General features: G+C 36.2%; 1 protein-coding gene across 1 annotated transcript in view; it reads right to left on the reverse strand.

Annotated features, from left to right (window-relative positions):
• The window catches only part of LOC146595138 (metabotropic glutamate receptor 8), a gene marked incomplete at its 5' end in the record, with an annotated part of 134,151 nt that overhangs the window by 6,499 nt on the left and 100,772 nt on the right, over positions 1-26,880 (reverse strand). The gene's annotated exons all lie outside the window — the stretch shown is intronic.

Raw genomic sequence — 26,880 nt, forward strand, 5'->3', positions numbered from 1 at the left:
GGACCTCAGTTCCCTGTAGAGACACAAAAAAAACTGTCATTTCAGAGTGAGTTTGTCTATTGTTCACTATCACCTACTGAAAGAAAGCAATTCTGATCTTCCAAAGTCCCATAAAAGGAAATGACAATGATCACTCTATAGTGAGAAAAACAGAAAGAAGCGGGTTCTTTTTCATCTGGARAAGTAATCTGATAGCACATTAAAAATAGTTATTGTGGTTCCGTTCAACATTTATTTCTCATAAGGGTATACGAGACAATAGTTTTAGTTACAATTCTGCACAGTTTGCTACAATAAATAAGAATTGTCTCAGTAATAATGTTGCTAAAAGATACTGAATCCATCCATTCCCAGAGAAAGAATAAAATCTGYTCATTGTCTTGGTAGAGTATTCACTGACATTGTAATCAGCCATAATTTTAACATTCATCAATAMTATCATGTTAACCTGAAGATAACTGCCAAGAATGTCAGCTTCAGATCAACCGGTTTTACTGCCGGTAAGTGCCCTCAGGTAACTTAGCCAGYGGCAGAAAAGTAGAGACATAAGTCAATGTGCAGTCACTGTAACGGTTGCACATTTTTGAAAGTATTTTCAACTTCCAAACTAATTTTTTTTTCATTAGATACTTTTTCCTTAGAGATCACAAACTCTGCTCTCACTTAAAGCACTGTTAGGTGAGAAATGCGACAAATGTATTTCTGCAGTGTGAACTCTCACTCTGAACCATTCTGCAGAAGAACAATATAATTGTACAGAAAATCTGCCAAATCTTGTTGTCAGCTGAGGAACACCCCAATCTACTCCTTAAAGAAGACTAGCCATACTTCAAAGTCTGTGAGAGTTTAAACTTGTTTCCATGGACAGCTATGTGCATGAGGCAGGTGAGACAACCAAGATTTCCCACCGCGCTAAGGAAAGTGACAGAGGTAACATATTTCTTCAATAATACGTCAATCTAATCCATCAGAAAAAGCATACAATACAGTCTTTCCTCACATCAGTGAAATAACTTCATTCCTTTCAATCTCTGAATTGAAAGTGGTGTGCCTGAAAGCAGAGCTTAACCTACATTTTGCATGAACACGTTTAGTGATAACCTCACACAGCTACATTAATAGGCGAGCTTTTGCAGGCTTCTATGAAAGGAGCTCTGTGCAGATGCATGTTTACACACAAATGGCACCAATGACGTAGCTATGTCTCTCTAAACCATTTGGACTGATCTCCAATTAAACTGGTATAGCAGTGTTTTGCAAGGTTAAGCATTACAGTAAATGGTGTCCCAAAGCAAAACAATTTTGGTTCGTAAGAGTCCGTATATCGTATTAACATTTGCTAATAGGATTTCCAAAAACTGAGAAGGAATCAAATAAGATATTTAATTTGCCGTACTGCATATACAAATTCCATTAGATGTAAAAAAATCTTTTTTTGAAGCCTTACTATTTTTGAAAATCCAAATCCATGGATACTAAGCGACTAGTTGAGCCTCTTTCAGGAAGTCTGTAACAATGCCTGGCGTCTGAACATATTTTTAAGTTCTTATCAAATACCCAACCCATAAGACTGGTCTATCTTTTGTGGTTCAGCATAAGAGTTAGAGAAAAAAAGGTCATATGCACAGGAGTACAAATAAAGAACTCTGAGTGTTATGTGAAATATATAAATTCATGTAGTAGTAATAATCACATTAGCAGCACATACTTGCATTCTGGCATATCTCAAAAGTCTATTTAAGATAAGAGGTCCCAATGTACTAAAGTCTTACAAATGCTAAAGAGATACAATATTTGTCTGAAGTTTTATATTCAAGTACTCTTCAAAGGGGAACCAAACTCTAAATTTGATCATGTAATAATGAGAGGCTGTGGTTTTCAATGCACTTTGGAGCAAGTATTTTGTATAAGTTATATCATTACATCTAATGTGTATTTTTTATGTATTTAATTGAAATGACCAGTACCTGGCCTGCTTAAAAAATCTCAAATTACAGATTCTTTCATGTTGCAAATTACAGTTCATATGCAGTGGGATTTATTTATAATGAATGCTGTATTTTTGAACTAGCCCCTAGATATTTTGAAACATTAGCTTTAGAGCCATTTGGGAATTTTTGAAAGAACAAATTTAAAATAGTGAATATAATCTTTAGAGACTCAAGATGCCTCAAGGATGCTGTTTTGCTTGGATCATTCTTACTATGTACTCTTTAATGAAACTAATGAGAAAGAAGGACATCAAGAAACGGCAGTCTTTGAGAGGAAGGCTTTGAACATACACACTTACACGTACATCTTTTGTGCATGTACATGAATCTGACTCCACATACTTCCATGCAATTGCAAACTCAGATGGAGGTTAGCTGTCAGTCTCTGTGATAACTACACTCAATCTCTTTTTCCACTTTTTTTTKGGGGGGGAATGGTCAGTTTAATAGTGYGAAGGCAATGACAATGACTGTACAAATCTAGTCTGAGAGTCTGTACATAGAACAGGAATGTCTCTTGTTAACGTCTTCCAGCTTTGGAATCCCCTTCCTGCATGCTGATGAAGCACAAGTCCAGCAAGCATCATGATGCCGTACTACTGGTTGGACTTTTGTCTGACTTATCTTCTGTTTTAYCCCTGACAAAAGGACAGTGACTTTTTATTGCTGTGCATTCTGGGTAGTTTTATTATTCTGGGAGCAATAACCACTTGTAAGTTTTACCAAAATAGCTGCTCTAAAAATCGTGTAGTAACAAAAGTAGTTCAGTTTAATAAGATATGAGGTCTGAATAATTTTTCACGTGTCTCTCAGTGGTACAGGAACATAAAGGAACATTTTTTCACAGCTATTCATGGTTACACAGAAATGAATTTCAGCCACTTCTCAAGCTCAAATCTCTTCTGAGCTACAACCTTTTTGTCCAGTAAAGCCTTTCCTAGATATAACAAAGATTGCTATATCTATTCTCCTTGTTCTTGACAGTCAGAAGCTATAAGATGGAAAATTAAACTCACAGGAAAAAGAAATTTACTTCCCTTTACACTATAAGAAAAACTTTGAGACCTACATGCCTTCCTTTCTCCATTCTCTACACCCTMGAACTGATAAAGGACCATTTTCTGCCTCCGTAAGTTGCAAAGGATCCTTCACAGCAGAAAGTGTCCCTTGTAAATGATGTAGATAGACCCTGTATCCCCACTCGGACACAGTATCTGTCTGTCTCACAAATGATTTGGACCCTTTYCTCATCAGAAGAATCCTGTATGCTTGGTAACACAGCTGCTGACTGCCTCAGCAGGTAAAATAGATAACRGCTGTATGGCTATTTGAGGATTTTCTATGTTTTGCCCGGATGTCTAGGGCTATCTATTTCCTTTTTTGTATTTTGAAACCTAAAATGWGACATTGGAAAAATTCTGGCACCTCAAAGTGAGTTTTAAAAAACACACATACTTTAATGGCTTACTAAATTTGGAAGTACTTAAAACTTAATTAGTGCCTCCTTGGTAACTTGAAAATTTTCTATGTATCTAAGCTGCTGTGTATACAAAAATTCCCCAAGTAGGGAGCTGAATGACTACCTCTCAGCTAGGTTTCACTGCTTAGAATTTTAAATATCCCGCAGGTCCACAGTGGGATCCCATCAGCTTGGTACATGCAGAGGCAGTGTCATGCACACAGCATGCCTTGAGTTTAACACGAAGTAATCTCTGCTACTAGAGAAGAAGGAAAAAAAAAAAAAAAAAAAAAACAAAACAGTAGTAATGTCACAACTTTTGTCCAGATTGCTTCCTTGGTTTGAGTTCTCTCCTACTGCCAAGGATAAGATTACAAACAGATTCTTTCCATAATTGCTGTTTTTCTCACCCTTTCTACTCAGTTTTAATAGATCAAATAGAGAGTACCTCCCACCCAGCCTGTTCCCTAATCTGATTTTAACTGTTTACCCCAGAGAGGGGGGAGATATGGCTATTGTAATTTCTTGAGTGAATCAAATCTAAGTTTTCTACTACAGTTCAAGTTTTATAACTCATGTCTCAAGCTGACAGAAGCACCTAATGTGGCTCCAATCAGCTGCTTACCCTCCAAAAATAAGTCAGAGCTTAAAATCATACAGCTGATCTAAAGYCCCTTATTGCCTAATTCTGTACGGTTTGCCCTTTGGGACTGCCTTTTTCCTTAGACTGGAGAAGCCTAGGTATCCAGTAGTAGAGTCTGGCCTCTCCTTTCTGTGAATCTTCTCAACCCCTTCTGCCAAGTTCATTTTTTAGACCAGAACTGCAACAACCTCCCTTTCCCAGAATGACTTTCTGGTCTCATTCCCTCCCCCTGCACTTGCCCTTACTGCCACCTCTTGGAAGCCTTTTTCAGCCCATTTATAGCCAGAAGGAAAATGATACACGATGCAATAAAGATACATGCCACCAATCCGTATGCATCCCACAGATCTGGAAAGGCAGCAAAACAGTCCCTCTCAGTTTCTGGTGGGGAGAGCAAGAGTCTTTTCAGTCTCTGTAAAATACCCAAAGCATTTGTAGCCATCCATCCTCACCTGCAGAATTTAGAGTGCTTAGAAAAAGCCCGTCTTTTCAAAGTCATGCACATACACATTACAACTGTTTTTGCGTGTGTTGCTGCTTGCTAAATAGCTAAATGGACAGCAAGACCTACAGTGCAATGGTCCACAGCTCAGAAAGAGACACTGTGGAATGGATTTCATACAGAGAATCACTGTAAAAGGCTGGGTGCAGGTAAATATATTAGCAACCAGGGAACTGGAGACAGGGAGGTTGCAATGCCGGCAACGGGGTGAGTTATAACAACTAACCAAAAAGATTCCCACTTTTCTGCAGAACCTCCACCCACCAAACAGAAGCTTGCATTGATGGATTTTTATTGCTTTCATTACACAATACACTTCTGTACTTAGGCCTGTGTGAAGAAAATTCACCTTTTCCTGAAGAAAATTATTATAAGTGCAAGTAAGTTGTCATTGTTTTTCTCACTGACATAACAAGTTTATTTAATGAATATAAGATACACTTCACAGAACAAGCTTTCTTCAGATTTTATTTAGTTAGAAAACATGGAAAACTACTGAACATTTACACTGTTTTTAACTTTAAAAATATTCCTTACAAAACTACCAATTAAAATGAGTCTATGAGAGAAAAAGTCAAAGTCTTCAGTAACATGAAAATGCCATATTCTTTTGCTTATTATTTCAAGCAGTAAACACAGGCTGYGATTCTATGCTTTGAAGAGAAAATTGGGAAAACAAATCCTCTTTCTCTTTGTCTATACATTTCAGTTGTCTTCAAAAATTTTCAGAGAAATGGAAGATCTAATGATAGATTTCAAATTGAATGYGTGTCAGCTTTGAAAAGTATAAACTTTCATAAAAGTCTGGATGCTGGAGTAGCTATGAAATCTTGTAGCCTCAGTGGAATTTGTATATAACTACATATCATAAACTAAATTACGGTAATGGTTTCATTGTTCAGATTTTTTCCACTTTAAGTTTGATTTTGACCTTCCTGGTAATATTTGTAAGGATTCCCTTTGTATTAATAAATTATTTTATGCAGAGAAATGAATGGTGTTACCATGTTGCTTTTCAGCATTGTATTTGCTATTTTAAGGAAGGTAAATACAGATTTGTCAAAAAATTATGTGTTCCACAGCTGTGCATTGCAAAGTTTATAGATCACTAATAAGCTAAGTCTTTACTTGCAGAATTTTCCTCCAAGTACATTTTCATCACATACCTAAAATTAACCTTAGTTCCTCTAAACACTTTTTAGTGACTCTTCAATACCTGATTTTACCACAGAGGTAGAGCAAGATCTCGCTATCCCAGAAAAAGACAAACCCTGGAACTGGGAATCAAATGTTCATTTCACCTAGCTTCACTAACCTCTCCTTTCATTTGGGAACAACTTTATTGGATGAATAATGGTTGTCCAACACTGAATATCACCTCAATTCATTTTTTAACAAAAAATGATACATAAAAACAGCAGTAGTTGACCTCTAGGTCAACCTCTTGGTTCTGGGAAACGATTAATGTAAATATAATCCTCTAGCAGTACATCTATAGTAGTAAAATAAACAATGTTAAGATATAGACCTGGGCACTAGGACTTTATTGCCTACACAGTTAAATTGTAATTGCCTGCACCATAAATTGAGAGCACTCCAAGTATGAGTGGGCCTGGGTCTGGGCCAGCTCACGCTCTCCCAGACAAWTCCCAGGAGTTTGCCCATAGTTTGAGACTATTCTCATTAGGTAGTATGGATACGCTCTCTCTGTTCCAGCAGAAAGTTTAAGAGATTTTAAAAGCATCAGCCTAGCTAGATCATGCCAACTGGTTTCATGGCCTGAGGATAATCTTAGCAAAATRTATTTACTTGTTTAGATAGAGCCTGTATTCATACTGGTATGATAGTTTCTCAGCATGGTGGAAATTAATGCTTGTTATCATTACTTTTAGCAAATGTCATTTTTTATCATAAAACTCTAGAAAATAGAATCTTTTGCTTATTTTACTTTCTTGGATTTTTCCCTTCGCTCATTTGTTTCACTATACAAATTTCAGACACTTTATCTTTTCTGTAATTGAAACATTTGAAAAAGCTTTCTGGTGATATGTAACATCTGTAGACCTAGCCTGTGGCTTTATAGATAACATCRTAGTATATTGGCATCTGCAATTACATTGTTTTATAGCAAAGATGGTGAAGATTAGTTTTAAACAAGTGTTGCACTATTGAATGTTCTACTCTTTGGGAATGAGCAACATTTTTTGAAGATTAGAAACATTACGGTTCAGCTGTATTTTATCTGCAACATTTATTATACAACATTATAATGTTTTACTTAGCAATGAACTAAAGTCTGCTTCTGTTCTGTGTTCCATCCTTAAAATTTCAAAACATAGATTTCATAGAAAATKCCATGTATTGCCTTGTAAATCTTCAAAATCATTTGCAATATTAGTAGGAAATCTTTTTTCTTCTCATAATGTAGGTCAGATATGATATTATCATACAACCTACATATACCATACCACTCCAATTTATTATGGTATTATATTTTCTCAAGGCCCCATTTATCTCATCATACTTACTACAGACAAAGCCACAATAGTCAATCACTAATCAAAGACCCATCTGTGCCAGATCTGTTGAAACGTATGTGTTGACCCTGATATTCAGGAATGCTGAGCCCTGAAAGCACAAGTTGTATTTCAAGTAGGTATTCACAGTTAGAAAAACTAAGCCAAGAAATTGTCAAATACTGGTAACAGCAACATCACTATTAGCTATGTCAGAAAAAGTATTCTCTGCAAACAAAACTTGAAGAAGGAGATTATTCAAAAGTACGCTATAGATTAATTGAATCTTCAGCATAATGTAGAAGTAGGATCTTTATGGTATATTGAGTTACATTCATGATCATCTCACGGGCAAAATGCCAACCCAAGAAGCTGTTGCTAGTCTAATTAAAATCTTAACAGTCTAATCAAAACTACAATAAACATTATTACAGTTATAGTGATACTAGCACTTGTAGTACAAATTTTTTAATTATGACAGAAAGTCTCATTAATAATCTAGCTAAACTTGTTTACATAAACTTTCCAATATCAGTTCCTTTTCTCCTGTGGCACTCTCACGCTCCTTCAGTTCCCAAGGACACTAGATTCAGTCCTGCTGAAGATGGCTAGAAGAAAAGGGAGTTTATGTGGAGTTGCCCRCATCCTGAGTCCTTAACCAGGAGAAGGTGTATGATGTTAATGACAGAGGTTTCTTCCTTCTCAATCTTGGGCCCACTTGGGGTTCTTTTTATGAATTTTCTAACACAATCTACTTATTTGATCTTTCTCAAATTATTTCCCAGCTATAGTCTGTCTATTTTACCCATTAACTATTCATTAAAGTCATATAATATCACCTCCCAGCCCCAGTATGTCTTACTCACTGACTGCACAGGTTTGTTAGATCTTTATTATATGCTACATTCACAGAGCTAAGGTGAAACATGCTAGGCAATATTCACCTAACTGCTAGACAGTTGTTATCACAATTAACATAAACTCAAGGCAAACCCATGTAGGTCCCAAAACCTTAYATTGTCAGGTCAACACAAAACCTGTGGCCTTTTACTACTAATGGCAAAATCATATTTACTGAGCTATAGYTGGGTACTCTGTACAAGTGTGAATTTTACCTTTGTTTCCAATTTTATTTATAAAAATTGTTCCCTTATTATAAGATTTAAACAGATTTTCTGCTATGTTCTACTAGGCTACTATATTCTAGCCTACAAATCACTTTCAGACTTCTTTCAAATACTTAGTAATCTTAACTCCCTTTGTTCAAAAGCATTCTGATCTGCATGACARATCAATACACCTAGATAAGGTACAATACAATTTAGAGATTTTATATTTTTATTTTTATATTTTTTAGCAAAAGTGTATTTTATATAAAGTATCTGTTATTAATTAATTCAATCTTTAGATGTCTACTTTGAATGCAGATTGTATTTGTCCAAAGGCTAAATCAGCTAGCTAATGTGGCAGATGGGCATTATTCAAAATAAATTCATGTAGTTTGGCACATCCTCAATTATAATCCATTTGAAAATATGGGAGCTGACATTTTGGAACACTCAAAACTCAAGAAGCCAGTTGGCAACACCAAAATTGTCACGTTCACATGCATAATTGTCTAGTGATGAAAAAGGGAAAGGAAGAAAGTTGGTTTATAGAGAGCTGAAGAAAGATGTTACCAGGAAAAAGTATGGTTTGAGTTTGATGATTCACACTCCAGATTTAAAATAAAAACTAAATCATATTCTGCAACACAAGACCATTGCTGTTGACTGAGGCATTCTTAGAACTAGACGGTATTAGCTTGCTGAGTAGCAAGCAATCTTGTTTGTTGTCCAATTTTGAAATGTATAGATACTACAACGCTGCCTTTTTTTAAATGACCGGCATTTATTGGAGATCTCTTTCCCTTATTCACAAAGCATAGAAGTAAATCGTTACCTTACCTGCAAGCTTATTATGCAAGTACTAACTGCATTTTACTCCCAGTTTTCTGAAGCCCTTTAAATATGCATAATGTATTAACTAAAGAAATAACTGTGCTCTAGAAATACTATAAAACAACTTCTAATTCTGTAATAATTACCTTGCTACTAGGTTTAGTTTTAAAGTGTGTTTATTTATTTAGTGCATATGGCTTAAGTGTCAGAGTTCAAATACCTGACAGAGACAAATATCAAATGAAGTACACTTGTTCAGAAGATAATTTTATTTAGCATCTTCAAGTAGGGCATAATTAAGTTATTCTGTCATACAAAATGATGGAGGCTTAAATAAGTAACAGCTGGTTACCCCAATGGCTGTACAACTGCAGGGCAGCCTTTGGCAGAAAAGACTGTGCAAACACAACCAATACATTATGCTAATGGGAAAGCATAATGAGCAAGGAAGCAGCTAAAATGGAATGACAAAAAGAAAAACAAACAATCAAATAAATCCCTTTAGCCCTTTGCATGCGTTTCAATAGCAATTTGTGAAAGGAAATCTTATAATGACTGTACTCAGGTACTAGCCATAGCTAGAAATGTTTGTCAAGTTCATTCCTTATGTCAGAATAAGTTTAACAGCAGGATGAATCCACAGATGGTTGCTGCTTTGACTTCAATGAATTTAAACTGAATTGTTCGAAGTGGGGAATTGGCCAAAAAAAAACATAAGCTAATAAAAGTATTTTTTTCTCTTAGTTTTCTTCCCACTTTTTAGAAGAAATTGCAGTGTAAGTGGTCAAAATTGGTGCATTATAAAAGTATTTTCCCTTCTCTACTATTAATCTATATCAGATTCATTTGAGTGTTTACTTGCCTTGGTGCTTTGACTTTTATTGTTACATAATTCATTATGACATTGCTCCAGTAAACCTTTCACGTCAGATTTCATTCTTCACAGAAACTCATTGCGAATTCCCTACCTAGTTCTGAACTAGGGAAAAAACTCCCACTGACTTGAACTGGATTTTAGAATTAGACCCAAGTTTCCTTGAGTGCAGTGTATATTGTTTTATGCTCTACGCTACGCTTTCTGTGCTGCATTTAACCCACATCCTTTTCATCATCTTCAAAAGCACTTTCAGAATAGAACTTTTCAAAATAAGTCTTTTCTACAGGAACTTTGAAATAACTCATGCTGCTTTATGTTTCAGGACAAAAATCATAATCTAGGTTACCGAAAACAGAAGCAGAGAACAGGGATGTCCTAGAGACAGCAACTAGGAGAAGCCTAAGGACAGAAAGGTAACTAGGGGAAAAAAACAGCATTTGAGCAATTAGTTTATAAACTGTTGGAGGCACTAGAAATACAGAAACAGAGAGAAGCCTCTAGCATAAATTTTCCATTGTATTTGTCACATGTGAGAATAACACACTACTACTGAAATGCAGGTAACCCATCAACTATACATAAAGAAAACTGATACATACTGAAAAGCATGTCATAGATAAAAGTCTAATATGAAGAGCAACAATATAAAATATCTTATGCAATGTGTTCACACAGACTCTATACTGGGAGTGCACTAAGTGCACAAATGCTGAACACAGAGCAACTATCCTTGCTCCACAGAACTCATTTACATAAAGAATGTCAAAGAATATAGCAGGAGATAGTGCTCCAAAACAAATTAGCAGAGTCCAGGCAGCTTAGCAATTAGAACTTTACTTTGGTACTCTCAGTGTCCCTTCATGATAGTTCATGATGGCTGTAAGAATCTGGCCAGTTTCATTCAAAGCAATATTTTTAATGGTTTCTAACTATGTGGCTATATATGCCCTGAATTTCACTTTGGCATTTTTTTTCTTTGAGCTCAAAATAATGCAGATATRCAAAATTTCAATTCTTTTCCCCCACTGTTGATATTCCTTTCATCTAACCAAATGCCCTGAGTACACCAATTCAGAAAAGAAAGAGAATAGCTGTCTCTTCCTTAAGATTATGCAGAAGCTTATCTGATTTCTATAACTAATGTACTATATTGCGCTGAATCTATGGACTCCTTTCTTCCTAGAGAGTAGACCTGGTAAAACCTCACCACTATTTCACATCTGCCCAGGTTCAGATTTACCAATGAGAGAAAAAAGGCACATTGGACAAACATGTCTACATTTCTTCACCCAGTTACCTCAATAGCATAGCCTTATAAATTAAGTTTGGCATTTTGACTCYCTAAAATACCTTTGACACATTTTTATTCCAAGATATTCCAAGATATCTTTTCACTCGATGACTCCATTTATCAGGTACATCTGGTCTTTATGCCCAACTATTTAGTTGCATCTAGCAAATAAGTGTCATGCCTAGAAAGAGAGGTAGCGGCATATTCTTAATCTGAAGAAAGTTCTGCACCAGGGAAGTACTCTTTAGTGCCATAAGGCTGGTGCGAGGTCCCCCTCCACACACCAACACACCCACACACTTATACACAGTTGTTCCTGCAGGCACAGTAATTCATGGCTGACTCTAGTGTTCTTTGGCTGATAATACTCAGGGAAACTATAGGTGAACCCAACAGTTACATCATTCTCCAGAACTCAGTTAATCACACAAGGTGGACCTGGCAGAGCAGGCAATTTTCAGGTATCCATCTGCTCTTGCTATGGTGACATCATACAGAGAGGACAAGCCAGTGCCCTTTCATGTAGAGGTCCAGGATCCCTTCTCTATAGTTGCTATTATCATCTGCGACAAGAGCAGATGAGATTTGTTGGCAGCCTGAACACAGGTTGTCTACAAGGTCAATACAGACCTAGGTTCAAATAAAATGTGAGACATGGGTACTAAGAATTCTCATGTCTCTACTGCTAAAATTTGAACTCTAACCTTGACAATATGTCGACCTGATCCATGAAAAGATGAGGTTAAACTTCTCTTAACTTCTGAACAGCTGCTGCACCCTTTGGTCTGTAACAGTATCTCAGCCTTACTGCAGAGAGGGAAACAGCTTGTCTGTCTTGTGAGCATTCTGAGTGTCTAAAAAGGGATTTGTAGTTCATAGATTATGAACTGAAGTTTTCTCAAATTGAAAATCTACACAAATGTACCAAAATCCGGATCAGTTCAGCCAAGCAATTGAGCAATTTGGGGCTTTTCATAAAAGTTTTTGCTTCATTTATATTTTGTTTCCTACTTATAGAGTCATAGGATAATTCAGATTGGAAGGGATCTGAGGAGATCTCATCCAACCTCCCACTCAAATCAGGGTTAGCTGTGAGATTGGACCAGATTGCTCAGGGTTTTATCCAGTCAGGTCTTGAAAACCCCAGGAATGGAGAGAGATTGGATCACCTCTCTGGGTGACCTGTTCCACTTGATCGTCCTCATATGGGAAAAAAAAAATCCTATATCCAGTGTAAATTGCTCTTATTTCAATTTATGCCCATAATCTCTTGCTCTCCCATCATAAATAACTGTGAAAAACCTGACTCCGTTTTCTCAGATACCTCCCTGTGCTCACTGGAGGCTCACTGTTGGTCCCCCCAAAGCCATCCCTTCTCCAAGCTGAACAAGCCCAGCTCCTTCATTCTCCTCTCACAAGGCAAGTGCTACAGCCATAGTGATGGCTCTATCCTGAACACACTCCAGCATATCACGATCTTTCTGGGAGGCCGAGAACGAATTCAGTAATCTAGATTGTGGTCTAATGAGTGCTGAGTAGACAGGGGAAATCCTTTCCATCAATCTACTAGTGGTGTTCCTGTTAATGCGGCCYGGGAGGCTGTTGGCTCCCTTTGCTGCCAGGGCACTGCTAGCTCGTGTTCAGCTCGCTGTCTGCCAAGACCCCAGGGTCTTTTCTGCAGAGCAGCTTCCCAGGCAGTAAGGCCCAGTCTGTATCATTGCGAGRGCTTCTTCCTTCCTTCCRATATTGCATTTGTTCTTATTGMATTTTATGATGATCCTGTTGGCCCATTCCTCCAGCCTGTCTAGGTCMCTTTGGAAGGCAGCYCTGCCCTCAAACATATCAACTCATCCTCACAGTCTGATGTCACCTGCAAACTTGATGAGAGGGCATATCATTGCCTCCTCAAAGTCATGATAAGGTTGGTAAATAGGATAGGTCCCAGGACTGACCACTTTTAACTGCTCTCCAGGTAGAGGACAACCCACTTAATCCTGAGCCTGATCATCCAACCAGATTTCTACCTATCTGGTTGTTCACCCATCCGGACTGTAAAATCCTAACTTAGATAGCAAAATACTGTGGAAGATAGCACTGAAAGCACTACTAAAGTCAATGTAAATGACTTCTCCTGCTCTCTTCTTTCCACAAATCCAGATATCTCATTATAAAAGGCAATTAGGTTSGTCAAACATGCTTTGCACTAAGCAAATCCATGCTGAGTATTTCCAGTCATCTTGTCCTTCTTCCTGTGCCAGAAATATGTTCCAAGAAAACTCACTCCATGATTTTCTGAGGGAACATAGGCTGATCTGGCTGCATATATACCCAAATGTTCTTCAGCTTTGTTACATCTCTCTTAAAATTAAGTTTTACTGAGTAACTTACCAGAAAATAGTGGAACAAAATGTGATATCACAAAACATATAATAGTTGTAGTAATAATTAGAGATACTACAGTATGATCCTGTAATAGTAGTAGTAATAATTAAGAATGTCTTGTGATTTTTTTATTATTATTTTTCTTTCTGTGGTATCTTCTGGACATCTTGACTTCCTTTGTTCTGTCTTCCTGAAGTAAATAAAGAAGAYTGGGATAGGTACCATAATTTAATTTGCTTTAATTTGTTTTACTTTGCTTTAATTTGCCCACTATGGATATTTAAATAACCATAATAATAATAATATCATTAACAAATTAATATTCAAAGTAAAACTGTAAAATACGGTGAAAATTGTGCATTGAGAACATCTCAGTTTAATAGTCTGTTTTGTATGTTTTTTTTTTACTTGAATACATCATAAAAATTGAGGTTCTRTCTCTCAAGGTGTTTTATAAATGTTAATTTTTAATACAAAGTAAAGCCTTTACTATAGTGTGGTGTTTCCAGTGCTTGAAGCCAACTCAGAATTCAACAGATTGCATATTTTTAAGATGCTGCCAATGCTTTAAACCTAACAGAAAATCCCTTTGGTTTTCATTCCCATATATTCAGATTGCTGCTCCACATCTGCTGTAATGATTAAATAGGACATTCTATCTCTGGAGGAAAACCAGTTCAATTAAATAAAAGGACTAAAAGGTACTTTTCTTTCCTCAACTTAAGAGGAAAAAAAAAAAAAAGACAATTCTTGTTGATCTACTTTCAAATAGTAATTAATAACTGCAATTATATAAATAAATGACTGAGAGTAKTTACATGCTAAAATTACCTGACTCTGCAATTACTATTTACCAAATGCTAATTTTCTGTTACTGCAAAATTAAGAACCATCACTAGATATGTTAGTTATGGTTCCAATGTGTCTAAATAAAGAGCCCAACACTCCTTATTCTTTTAAACAAAAGCGGTGATCTATCTGCTTTCCTCTCAGTGAATTTGATTCAATGTGCTGGAATGTAATTTGCAGTCTTCAAAATGGTGGCCAAACCAAAGCGCCAACCTTGTTGGTTTCCTTAACTGCTTTATAGGGCTATTCCAAATTAATTCTGGCTCTATCTTGCCAGATCACCCAGTTTTTCAAAGCAAGATTTAATGCTTGTCTAAACTAAAGATCCTCTGCCACTAGCCAACCTGCCAGGGCCACGCTGTCAGAGCCCCCATGATACATGCCAGGAAGAGATGGTTTCCTGCCAGAATAGTTGCATCACCTCACTGAATGACAGATGCAAAACTAACATTAGCTTTCCTCTACTGGCATATTCACACACTGAGGTTTTGCCAGTGTAACTATGTCAGTCAGCTTTGGGCTGTGTCTGTGTTTTGCCTTTTTTTAAAAAAAAAAAAAAAAAAAAAAAAAAAAGGGGGGGGGGAAAGAAAAGAAGAAGCAGTTTCCACCCTCCTAGCTTTGATGACAAGATACGGCCCAAAAATGTTACTAATAAGAATCCAAATACCAGATAATCATGACTTCCAGCTACAAGCTATTTAACTTGACTATAATCAAGGATTTAAAAATATGTCTTTGAAGATCATAGACTTCTGCTTGTTTAGGTCAGAACAAAACAGCCCTGCGAAAATCAGAAATAGTGAAGCTTGGTTTCTCATAGCTGTTTGACTAGAGAGTCCAAGAAGTTACAGAGTCTACATGAAGATTGTCCCATGCTGGAATTTTCAAGATTTATTCTCCAAAGGAGAGCTTCTCTGGTATTTAGTAAGGCGTAGTTCATACTACAGCTTACTCCTCTTTTATCTAGTTGTCCGTTTTTATGTAGATGGTAGGACCTCCCCACTTCTACATAAAAACTGSTGAAACTGGATGTCAAACTTCTCTTTTTTAATTTCTGGAAGAATTAAGATGACTAAGATTGTTCTTAAAGTCTAAGTACCTTTGATGTACAACTGCATATACTGTACACACTTTGTACTGTCTCAGGCAGAACGTCACCAATCCCTGCATTAGCCTGCCAGAGATTTTACTGCGTTTCCTTCTATCATTCTGATAAACTTGGAGAGCCAATATTGTTTGTGCTGCTGTTTAATCAATGGTTAGTAAGTCTGACCTGTGATGCAGACATGAACACTATTCATTTTCTGAAAGGAAGATGATGCTTGTTTCATGGTTTACGAATCAGCACAAATAGCAAAGAGAGACATATACACAGTGCAATAGAAAGCATCTTTTAATTTTACAATTATTCAGCTTTATAACCATAAATAATCTGTCCTGAAGTAGGAACAGTCCACTGTCAATTTAGCACATTGTTGTTTATATCCAGCAGTGATTTGTGTAAATTGTGTCTGTGACAGATAATAATACTACAAGGAAATATTTTAGATGGAAGTAACAGATGGGCCATGATAACTTTATATAACATTTATTATTGGTATAACAAGAAAGCCACCATATTCCATCTATTGAGTTTCACTGAGAGGCAAAATGGTATATGGATGTATAATAAAACAAATATAAAAAAGCAAATCCTATTATTTAGCAGCTATACAAATCTTTCCTTTAACCTTCTCATAGATAAAAGTTATCCTAAACCATTGTATCTCTGCTGAGTCTTTTGGAATAAATCCTTAAATCATAGCACTTACTTTCTTCCTCTATGCTGCTCCTTGTATCCTCTTTTGCCTTTATCTCTCAAAGCATTTTAAATATTTATTATATGATAGGTCATCYACATCAATGGCATAGTATCCTGCCTACCCTGACTGGTGACCTAATTTTTGCCAAAGAGCACTGAATGAAATGATTGTTAATGCACTAAATCCATTCAGGTGAGAGCTAAGAGTATTTTAGAATGAGGGATATAATAGGTGGCAGTAAGTACAGGAACATTTAGGACACTAAAAATAATTTCCTGTCATTCCCCCCAACACTCTTTGCACAAGGTTTATTTTTGGGTGTAAATGTGAACTCCAGAGTTTATATTAGCTGTGTTCCTACTTTACAAAGTAAAAAGGGAGAGCAAGATCTAAATCAGATGCTGTCTTTAGCAAATTTTGCCAGTCCTTTTCTTACCAATTAGCTGCTATTTCTGTCACTATTCTCAGCCTTTGCTATCTTTGCTGTTGTTTACCCCAATGACTGGGGCTAAACTGACTGCTCCTGGCTTTTACCCCTTGGGTATGTCCAAGGTATCCTGAAAGCCTGCAAAAAGTATCGAAGTATTGTTTTTCTTCCTCATCTGATGTTCTGTTGCATATATTTTGTTTGATAAATGCAGGTATTTTGCAAAAATCTCATTTTCTTATCCATATTACTGATACCTTTTCCCTATATTCATGAAAATGCAAAATGTACAAAAAGTAGGTAAGCCAAAGAGTCTGAAAACCTATTTACTCTCTACAGGAATAAATACTCTAGGCCAAATTCTAGTTTTTATAAAGACATGTAGGGTAAATGTAAGAAAACAGGAAGAAGCCCTCACTGAATCCCAAGTCAAATTACATAAACAGAATCATAAATGTATTATTCCACTATTTACTCAGCTCTAAACCTGACACTTAACAAAAAMCGTTGAGCCACATGAGACAGGAAATTCCATCTTCTCATTTATCCGTATTCACGCTCTGTCTCTTGCATTTGATTTGTGCCAGATTAGCTGAACAGAGTGAGGGATGAGGCTAAATTGTTCCTCCCCGTGCACAGGGAATGCAGAGGTCTCCCAACAGCAAGTGGCTTTCCTCACCATATGTGCTTCTTCATCTTGGCCCAGCAGGGCAGGAAAATGAGTTTGAGGATTTTCAAGACAACGTGTGTTATGTAAGTGTCAGCTGTAGTGCTTTGCTCTGTTTTTGCTTTTCTGTGGCTTATTCACATGCATTTCCCAGACAGTAGCTAAACCCCCCAAATAAGATGCATTTAGTACATGCATTAAGATCTATGYAAAATTACAATTGTGACATGACAGCGAAATTCAGGTTAGTTTTATACATACAACTGTGATGTAGCAGGGCTGTGCATCTGCACATATGCAGTGACGTGATTAGACATCAGTTCTCAGGCTAGTCCAAAAACTGCTTACCTAATCTCAACACTGATAAGGCAATGGACTAATTTGAGAGAATTCACTAATTTGAGAAAAGATAATTGGTTGAACTCTCATCTGGCTTCACAATAAAGATTTGGCTAATTGTTACAGGAGGTTTCTAGATAGGAATTTTGGAGAATCCAGGTGATTCTCCAGGCAGACCTTGCTGCCATAGGACAAYTGATAGGTGCTACTCATATGTTTGAATGTGTTGATTGATACCCTGAGTGGAGAATCTGGCAGTCTCAGTGACTCTCCAGGCAGGAAAACTGTTCCCATAGATGCAGATATGGGATAGTCTTTAGTGCGTAGATGAGATAGTTAGATGTTTTGTATRTGATTCAAGATAATCAATAAGAAAAGTTCATGAATTTCTGGAGAGGTGAGATTCAATTCCCCATGTGATTATTACCCTATKCAAAATACCTCAGCAAATTATGGGATTTTTAACAAACACTCTATGAATGTTTGCAACATTTGAACCAACTTTTCTTTAATGGTAGGCTACCATGTTGTAATCTCACTGATAAGAATAAAAAAAAAAAAAACTGACCCCAGAGACAGAATTTCAGACACAGCATTTAAAGTTGTTTCCCTAAAAGATGGATGTTCAGGTCTATACTGTTTTCAACAAGCTGCATGATTGTCAGCTTTCACTTAAGCACCAGTAAAGTCATGACTACCTTTCTTTCCCCCTTCATTATACTGATTTAATATTCCCCATTGCAAAGGAGTATATGCTACTGCTACCAAAAGGAGTGAGATGAGCAAATCCCTGTAGTTTTGCCATCCATTCTGAAAGCAATACMACACAAATGAAGGTGATGGACACTGTCTTCTGGAAAAAATTGGACTGCTTGGTCAGACAGAGTGGGAGTGTTATGCATTTCTTCCCTGTTGCTTTGTCGAGGCAAAATTAGGGTGCACCATTAGAAGATACTGAAGYCTGTAAATCCCCTTCGCTTGCAATTGTTAGCAGAGGATATACTCCTTAATATTATAAATGCATATATAAACAGAGACAGTTTCTTAGGACAGCAGAATTTTTGTATCTTTCATATTTCAAAGACACAAWTTATGTAGCAATCAAATGCCTGGAAATATCTTTGTACAAGTACAAAAATGTTAGATAAATACATATCCTGCATTATTGAAGTTATATGTGAATATTCTGAAATTTTTGATTTGTGATCTCAAAAACAACAAAGGTTATRATGACACTGATTACCTGACAAAGAAAAGCATGAACAAATATAAAGGTTTTGAATTACACTGATGACTCGAATGTTAAAATCAATGTAAACAAGGCAATAAAAGACAACATCTATTTCTGGAACATTTTGAATCTTAAATTTACAGTAGAAGAGTGATGTTTTCATAAAACATGAACATGTCTCAATCATGGATCTCAGTGGACTTTAAAATCCCAACTGTCTTTCTTTTCAGCCAAAATCTTCCAAGTTAGCAGTCATTTGAAGTGTTTCTTTTCCTATTTCTGTTAGAAATTTCCTGTAATGTCTCTATTTGGATGAGAAATATTAAAGGATTCACTATTTAAAAACTATACAATTGAGCAGCAGTCAGGATTCTATTTCTGCCACCACAGTCCTTCCACCATTTCTGAAAAGTCAGAGATAACTCATGGATATAGACTACAGAAGTTAAAGTTGCAAAAGGATCTGTTATTAAACATCTGGGTGACTAGGTTCACATATACTGCATGTCTACATACTGTCAAATGAATCCTATCCTATCTATCTGGAGAACTAGTATTGTCATAAGGAAACTGAGTAATCTAGCTCATTAAGTAAGTTCATTAAGACCATTAAGACTTATTCACTGAACCCTAGCCAACAATTCAGTAAGAATGCCCATTTAAACAGCAAGCAAACTTTTTAAATCTAATTTACCTTATTGTTGACGTATATTGCAGTTTGCTTTTGTTACCATAATTRCAACTATTTTATTATTTTTTWAAAAAAGGCTWATCAGCTTACTAGAATTGAAAYRAAAATGTTCCACAGTCAACATAAAGATGCTTYRGTCATGACAGAACTCCCATCCCCTGAAACACAWCCATATAAGTGTTTAAAATGTAACTACAGAGTTTTAATGCATTTGTCAACATGGTAATGCAATCCATCCCTACCTAGTCACAGTGCTCATAAATTACACTACAAAAAAGGCCTTATGTTTTGTCAAAATGTTATTTAACTTAGTTAATGTTGATGTGGTATCATATCGCCTTCTACTAATGGATCAACTATAAATTGTGCCCCTCGGTGTGCTGAGCACTCTGGCTGTCCTGATGTAATGTTGGGACTGTAGTCAGACCCTGAGGGGTAGATATGCCCAGAAGACAGACCAAACGAGGGAGGCTGTCTTGCTTCACTTTACCCCCATACGATAACTAAGCAGTCTGTTCACAAGCCAAGTAGCACTTTGCCATCAGAAAAGGCTCCTCGCAGATAGGAAGCCGCTAAAATAAGAGGTGCTTTTAAAGCTGTTGGTACCACAATTATGTCAGACAGGAAAATTTCACTAAGTACATAAAATCTATGAGCTTCCGCTAGGTTGAAAAGTCATACATCATATATTTAGAAGGTATTAAACACTGCAGTTTGTATTAACTTGTGGTAATCAGCAGAGATGGACAGATGTAAATATTCTGTATTTTTGCCTTAAAAATTATTCCTATGCTAGTAAAAAATCAGCAGGTTTACAGATGCATATTTTCTTGGTGCAACAAATACAAACTTCAGACTTCTTAGGATGAAGGCATAAAGAAATGAAGATATGATTTTACATAAAGAAATACTCTTCTTTCTACAACCAGAGATACCTAAAGAGTGACTCTGGTTTTTACTAACTTATTTTTTTTGTGTGGAATAAATGGCCGAAGTTGCAAACAAGCAGATGGGTCATAAATAAAATTAAAAGTCTGAACATCATAAAAGGTATCAGCAACTCAAAATTAAAACAGTAGAAGTAGATCATCAAAACAATAAAGGTAAGCTAATGAGAAGGAAAATCTGGTGACAAAAGAAAAAAATGTTTTTATACGTATTTATTACAAATAGCGTTTTATTTTAAAATACCTTGTTTTTTTAATGTTTAAGAATGTAGGAGTTACCAGACTAGGTTAGAAGTGTGATCCGTATAATCAAATATCCTACCTAAATATATGACCAAAGCAAGGTGCTTTAGTGGAAAGATAGAAGACAGACTTGGGTAGATGCAGGAAAATCTATTCTTGTTCTTTTCTTCATAATTAATCCTTGGAAATTGGTTAAAACCTGAGATACGATATTTTATTCTCCCATTATTTTAAGTATTACCAAAGGCTGCTGTATGCTACTGGCATCCTCATCAATCTAATTCTTTTGTTGCTGTTGTTAGATTATTGATAACTAACATGGCTTGTCTACGGTACGGTCTTATCTGTGTATCTGTAAAATTATGTAAAAAATGTTTTGTGGCCTACTTGTGCACTTTTGTGGGAGTATAAAAGTCCATGGGGATGAATGCAAGCATTCAGAATCAGAATTTAGTTTCTCACTCCTGCTTTCAGGTGCTAAGTATGTTATTGAACTAAAATACTTGTATCTTGGGTAGATGAAAATACCTACCACAGCAGAAGCCTTATATAGTTCAGTGCAGCTGAGGATCCACTCTGTAGTTTGATATATCGGACTTGTGGTCATGAAGCAATATCTAACTGTTTGGAAAAGTAGGCATATAATCTGCTTCCCACTATACAAAGAGTAGCTGCCTTGGCTGACAGCAGATTCGGGGCTGCACTGAAATTTGTTATTGAATCACCAAAAAAATAATCTAAATTTTGCCCTCAATCAATAGCAACTGTAAAACGGTAAATGTGGCTGTAAAATTGCTTTTCCACCTTCAGAATTAAACCCTGCTTTCGGATAAATTAACACAAGATAAGAAACAGTTTCTGACAGATTCATTTTGCTGGATCCCAAAAAATAGCTGTTCCTATTATCCTGTAAATCTCAGTAGAAAATCTTCTCTTCTGGAAGAATATCCCCATAAATTTCATAGAATCACCTTGAGTTTTGGAGAAGAAAGAAAGACAAAGTTTAAAGTGAAGCCTCTAAGTGAAGGCTATTGCTTGAAAATTCTTTCATATGACAAGAAAATGTGTCTCTAACCTGGCTGCACTGTGTCTCCAAACAACAAAGCACAGTGTAACATAAGAGATAAGCAACACTAGCATTATATTTTTTAATTCACCTAAAAGATGCAAGTTCAACAATAATTTCAATGGAGACATTCTTTATCTCCAGGGAAAGGAGCTGTGTATTTATTCCATGTTAGTCATCAGTTTCCATTTACCACGGATCGTAGCCGAAGGCTGTGTTTCCCCTAAGGCTACTGTGGAATATTGTGCACAGCACTGCGAAAGAAGGGCAAAAGATCGTGAAGATAACCTGTGATATTTTTTTCTCTGGTTTGGTAATTAACTAGAATTACAAAATTGACTGTGATTGAATTGAATGTATTTATTTCACTTTTGCTAAAGGAAACAACATTCAACACTATCTCTCATTTTTTACTAGTGGGTATTCTATTTATCGATGAATCATATAAAGGAAATAAAATAGAGATATCAAAGACAGAACAGATGGTGGCATCCTTTTACCTTAAAACCATTATTAGATATTCTAGAGAGTGGAGGGACTTCAACTCATATTTTGCAGGACAGTGGCTTCACAACCTTGCTTCACAGCACCCTGGAACGATGCTGCAGGCACAGTTAAGGAATACAAGCATGATTCCTAAAAGGCAGTGTAGACAAAGCTGTGACAAATTTACTTCTCTCCATTTTACATAGTTTCTATCCAGGCAGGAAATATATCCAGAAATTCCTCTTCAGCTTCTCATGGTATAGTATTCATATCACAATGTCAGATTTCTGCTATAAAAAGTTATCTGATGAGCTGTAACAGAGCCCTTAGGTTATTTCAATCACTTGTAACTGAAAAAAATGCACAAAAACTAACAATTAAGTCTCAGGTCCACAGATGTACCACATGGGACCTTGAAGAAACATATGTTTAAGTGCTCTATTTCTATGGTTTCTAAACCTGTTTTATTTAGCTCTAAAGACTTAAACAATGTCTTGTATATGAGAGAGCTTTCTTGATTTTTTTAATTCTTTTTTTTTTGTTAATATATTTCATTTTTATTTTTGGGAGGTAAAGAATATTTCCTTTCTCTAAAAACACTTCATGCTAATAGTTGTATATCCCACACAAAGCAGAACTATCTAAGCAAAATGATTGGCACAATGCCATTTCAGAATAGTCCATATCCTGCTGGATGGAACATTACACAAGAAGATAGTTCACCACCTTTCAGTCATATGATAGCTAGTTTTACACTGATCTTAAAAAGGAAGGGCAGGGCTTATGCTTGCCATACCCCCTAATCTGCTTGTGCAATTTTTTTGCTTTGCTGTAATATCAAAAGAAAAAAAAAAATCAAATAAATGACTATGACTCCTGCACATGTACTATAGCTCTGCAGGCAAATGACAAGTGCATAGGGAATTTGGCCCTGTCTGGTAGAGACCGACGTGTAAGCACTGTTTTAGACAGTTACCATCTTCCTCTCTGGCGATTTTCTGAACATATTTCTAGCCTCTCTTCTGACTTGTTTCCTATCTCCGTTTTTTTTACAGACCATTGTTCTTAGTGGTCAAAACACTATTTCAGTAAATTGAATATTCTCCAGGAAAAAAAAAAAAATCTAACTACAAGAGAGGACAAAAAGCAGCCGACAATGAAAGTCCTGTAAAAACTCTAATGCCTTTGTTATCTCCAGACTCCCTTTCTTCAAAATGCACTATGGTAAAATTAGCCTACAATAATTACTCTTAATTTCCAACTAATATTTCATTTTTTCATTAACAATGTCACAGTCACAGTCTGCTTCATGTCCTTACTCCAAGACTCACACAAATAACACCCACCATAGTCAGCCTATGGGAGGTTTTTCTTATGAGGGTATCACAAGAGATAGTATGTATATTACCTCATTCCTCCAGAATTTATAGCAAACAAGTTTTTATGCAGATGGCGAATTATTACCCTTTCCCCTCTGTGCTCCATTCTGGGATTGTTTGTATCCAAAACAATGTTAGCCTGAATAGTATCTGTACTCAAGAGAGCATACAGACTGTTTTCTTCTGCTTTTTCCTTTGCACTCGTGCACAACAGAAAAGAAGATAGAGCTACTTTGGAAACTACAGACTCCATGTGTTCCAGAGAGGCAAAGTTAAGCTTGCAAAAAAGCTTCAGTTATGAAAACTCCACAATCAGAGAGGTTTTTCTTTTGTATCTTTGTTAGCTTGCATAGACTTTATGTTGAGGAAAATGGAAATTCATTTACCGCAAAAATGAACTGGAAGCAGAAATAGGAAATTAGACAGTGCATATAATGTGACTTCATGAAATAATCCAATAGAGGAGCTACAAATAGTATGAAGCAGATGAGGTTCTTTTCCTCTTTAGAAATGTTTTATGTGATTTGAAATAAGTATGTAACCAAAAGAAACTCCACACTTCTTACTAATGAACTATGTCTTTTTTTTAGTAAGTATGCTATTCCATTTAACTTCATGTTATCAAAACAATTACAATATTTTGCTGAAAATCTCAAAGTGTTAGTTTGAATTTGGCTCTAGATGTGCACCCTAGGCACTCCTACTGATCGAGTAGTAAAGAGCTGGTTGGACCATGAACTCAGATTTAGGTGTAATTAGCGCTTTTGATACAATTCTCTTGCATGCAAGACGGTATGTCTTCAAACACATGGATTAACCCACTCTTGAACTCTAGAAAGTGCTTTAACATAGCTTAAATCCATATGGAAAACTTGTTATTAAGCTGAATTTGAAAGTAGACCTTAAGGTCTGGACTTGTAGGAATACTGGGAATGGAGCTGAAGACAACCGACCTGGCACTCCCTCTCATGCTGTGATCCAAACTTTGTTTGCCACCCACATTTAATTTTGCATCTACTGACAACTAGTTTCTCCTCATCTGCATATTCGAAGCAGAATCTAAAAATTAAAAGGTAAGCCATTATTAGATCTTTCCCTCTCTAGACAGTACTAGGAGCTCTCACATGACAATCACTAGTTTATTACACATTCTCATTAGACAAAATGAAAATCTATCAAGAGCATCCTGTGATACAGAAGCTTGTTGCCTTCATAAACTCTCCAGGACAGCTATCAAAAGCTGTGTTTCTTCACAAAGCCATTAGTAATCTTCAAGGACAATTGAACATATGAAACAAAGAAAAGAAAGAAAGAATATATTTTGTGTATATTGAGTCAAGAAGTCCTCAGATTCTCAGAAATAATTCTCTAAATTGTTTAGGAAAATTAATGGAATATAACTGCTGGGAAAACTTCTTTTTGTCTCAGTAAAGACAGCATTAAGGAGCTGGACTTAACAGGTACAGCATACATCAGCAAGGTGCAAAACTGTCAGAGCTGGAAATCAAATGTTATGCGGTTGGACTTACAACCCAATATCTTGAACATATTCAAATTTTAGATTTTTAGTTTTTTGCAAACCACCAGCTCCATACCCCTTTCTTAAACTCTCYCACCAGTATTGTTAGTCTACGGAACTACATAATCATGCTACATTTCCACATCTTTTATTCTGCCTCTGTGAAATGCCTAGTAGCTAGATGTTTATTTGTCTGAAATAAGCAGATATGACCTATGAAACTTCAGACAAGTGGCTTTGCAGTGGATTGCAATAGAGTGATTTGTGTAAGTGAGGAACAGGACAACAGGACCTATATTTGAAAACATATACTGTGGTTCCCTTAATGTTCTTTGACAAATTTGGATACCTCAAGCTTTTAGGAAGCAACAGAAGATTTCTATTCTTTTTGTCTTTTTTTTTTCTTTTTATTAAACATAGACATCACTCATACACCTTTTTCTACTTTAGTGAAACAGGTAAGAAACATATGCATTTAAACTTCTTAGGAATCTCTTATATGATTCTTCAAAATCATATAAAAATCAKGTAAAAAGTGAAAGAGGCTTTGATTAAGAAAAAAAGAGATGAATTGTGAATAACTTGAAAAAATGATTTCAATGAGAAATCAATAAGGCATAGAGTGTGCACCTCCATGAAATGTCTTTTATCCAAGTGGATGTTTTTATAGAAGGAAAGGAATATTGATTACCCAAACTGACATGCAAGAATAAAAAAAAATCTCAGGGAAAATAAGCATACTGGTATACCGAAACACATCACTGCTGGCTAACCTGACAAATTAGATCTAAGTTACTTGCTTATACTCTGTCATTTTAAACAGCATGCTAGTGCTAAATGCAGTAAAAATAGGTTTTGGCATTGACTCTGAGGCATTACACGCGYTGTAGAGGTGCCCATGGTTTCATTTTGCAGCTATAGGGCTCTAGTCTTCTGTCAATGTGTGTGCACAACTTCCTTAACACTAAAATAAATGTGTGTTCATCCATGAGCAAAGAGGCTCAGAGAGCTTACACTACTATTCAGAAAACACAATTAAAATCAGACTTAATCTTTCTCATTCTGTACATAAGAAGACTAGCACAATTTTAAAAAAAGCTTTTATTTCAGTTACATACAGGAGACAGAAATGACTAACCAGAATGATGGTCAAGTAGTGTTCTGTGTGATATTAGTATGTTCTGTAAGATGAAACCTTAAGCACTTAAAAATCCATTTTAGGTATTACCTTTTTTGACTGAAATTAAAAAAAAAAAAAAAAATCTACCCAGAGTAGATCTTCAGTCTGCTGTGACGGTTTTGAAATACAAAGACTTTTTTTTTCCGGTAGATGTGACGTCATGCAGAAGAAGTCTGTTCAACTGCTGTTTTGCCATCTCCTTGCACATTGTGGTCATCTTGAGAGAACATGGATATAGTTGAATGTTCAAATGACATGAGACTGAAACTAAAACAGCTGGCTCTGAACCATCCTCTTACAGCAAGTGCAAGGGGAGCAATCATAGAATCACAGAATCAGTAAGGTTGGAAGGGACCTCCGGAGATCAYCTAGTCCAACCTCCCTGCTCAGCAGKGTCACCTACAGCATGKTAGACAGGGTTGAATCCAGGTGGGCCTTGAAGATCTCCAGAGA

This window comes from Rhea americana, unplaced genomic scaffold (genome assembly GCF_003343005.1).
Source record: "Rhea americana isolate MKP2758 unplaced genomic scaffold, rheAme1 scaffold_238, whole genome shotgun sequence".
NCBI classification, from domain to species: domain Eukaryota; kingdom Metazoa; phylum Chordata; class Aves; order Rheiformes; family Rheidae; genus Rhea; species Rhea americana.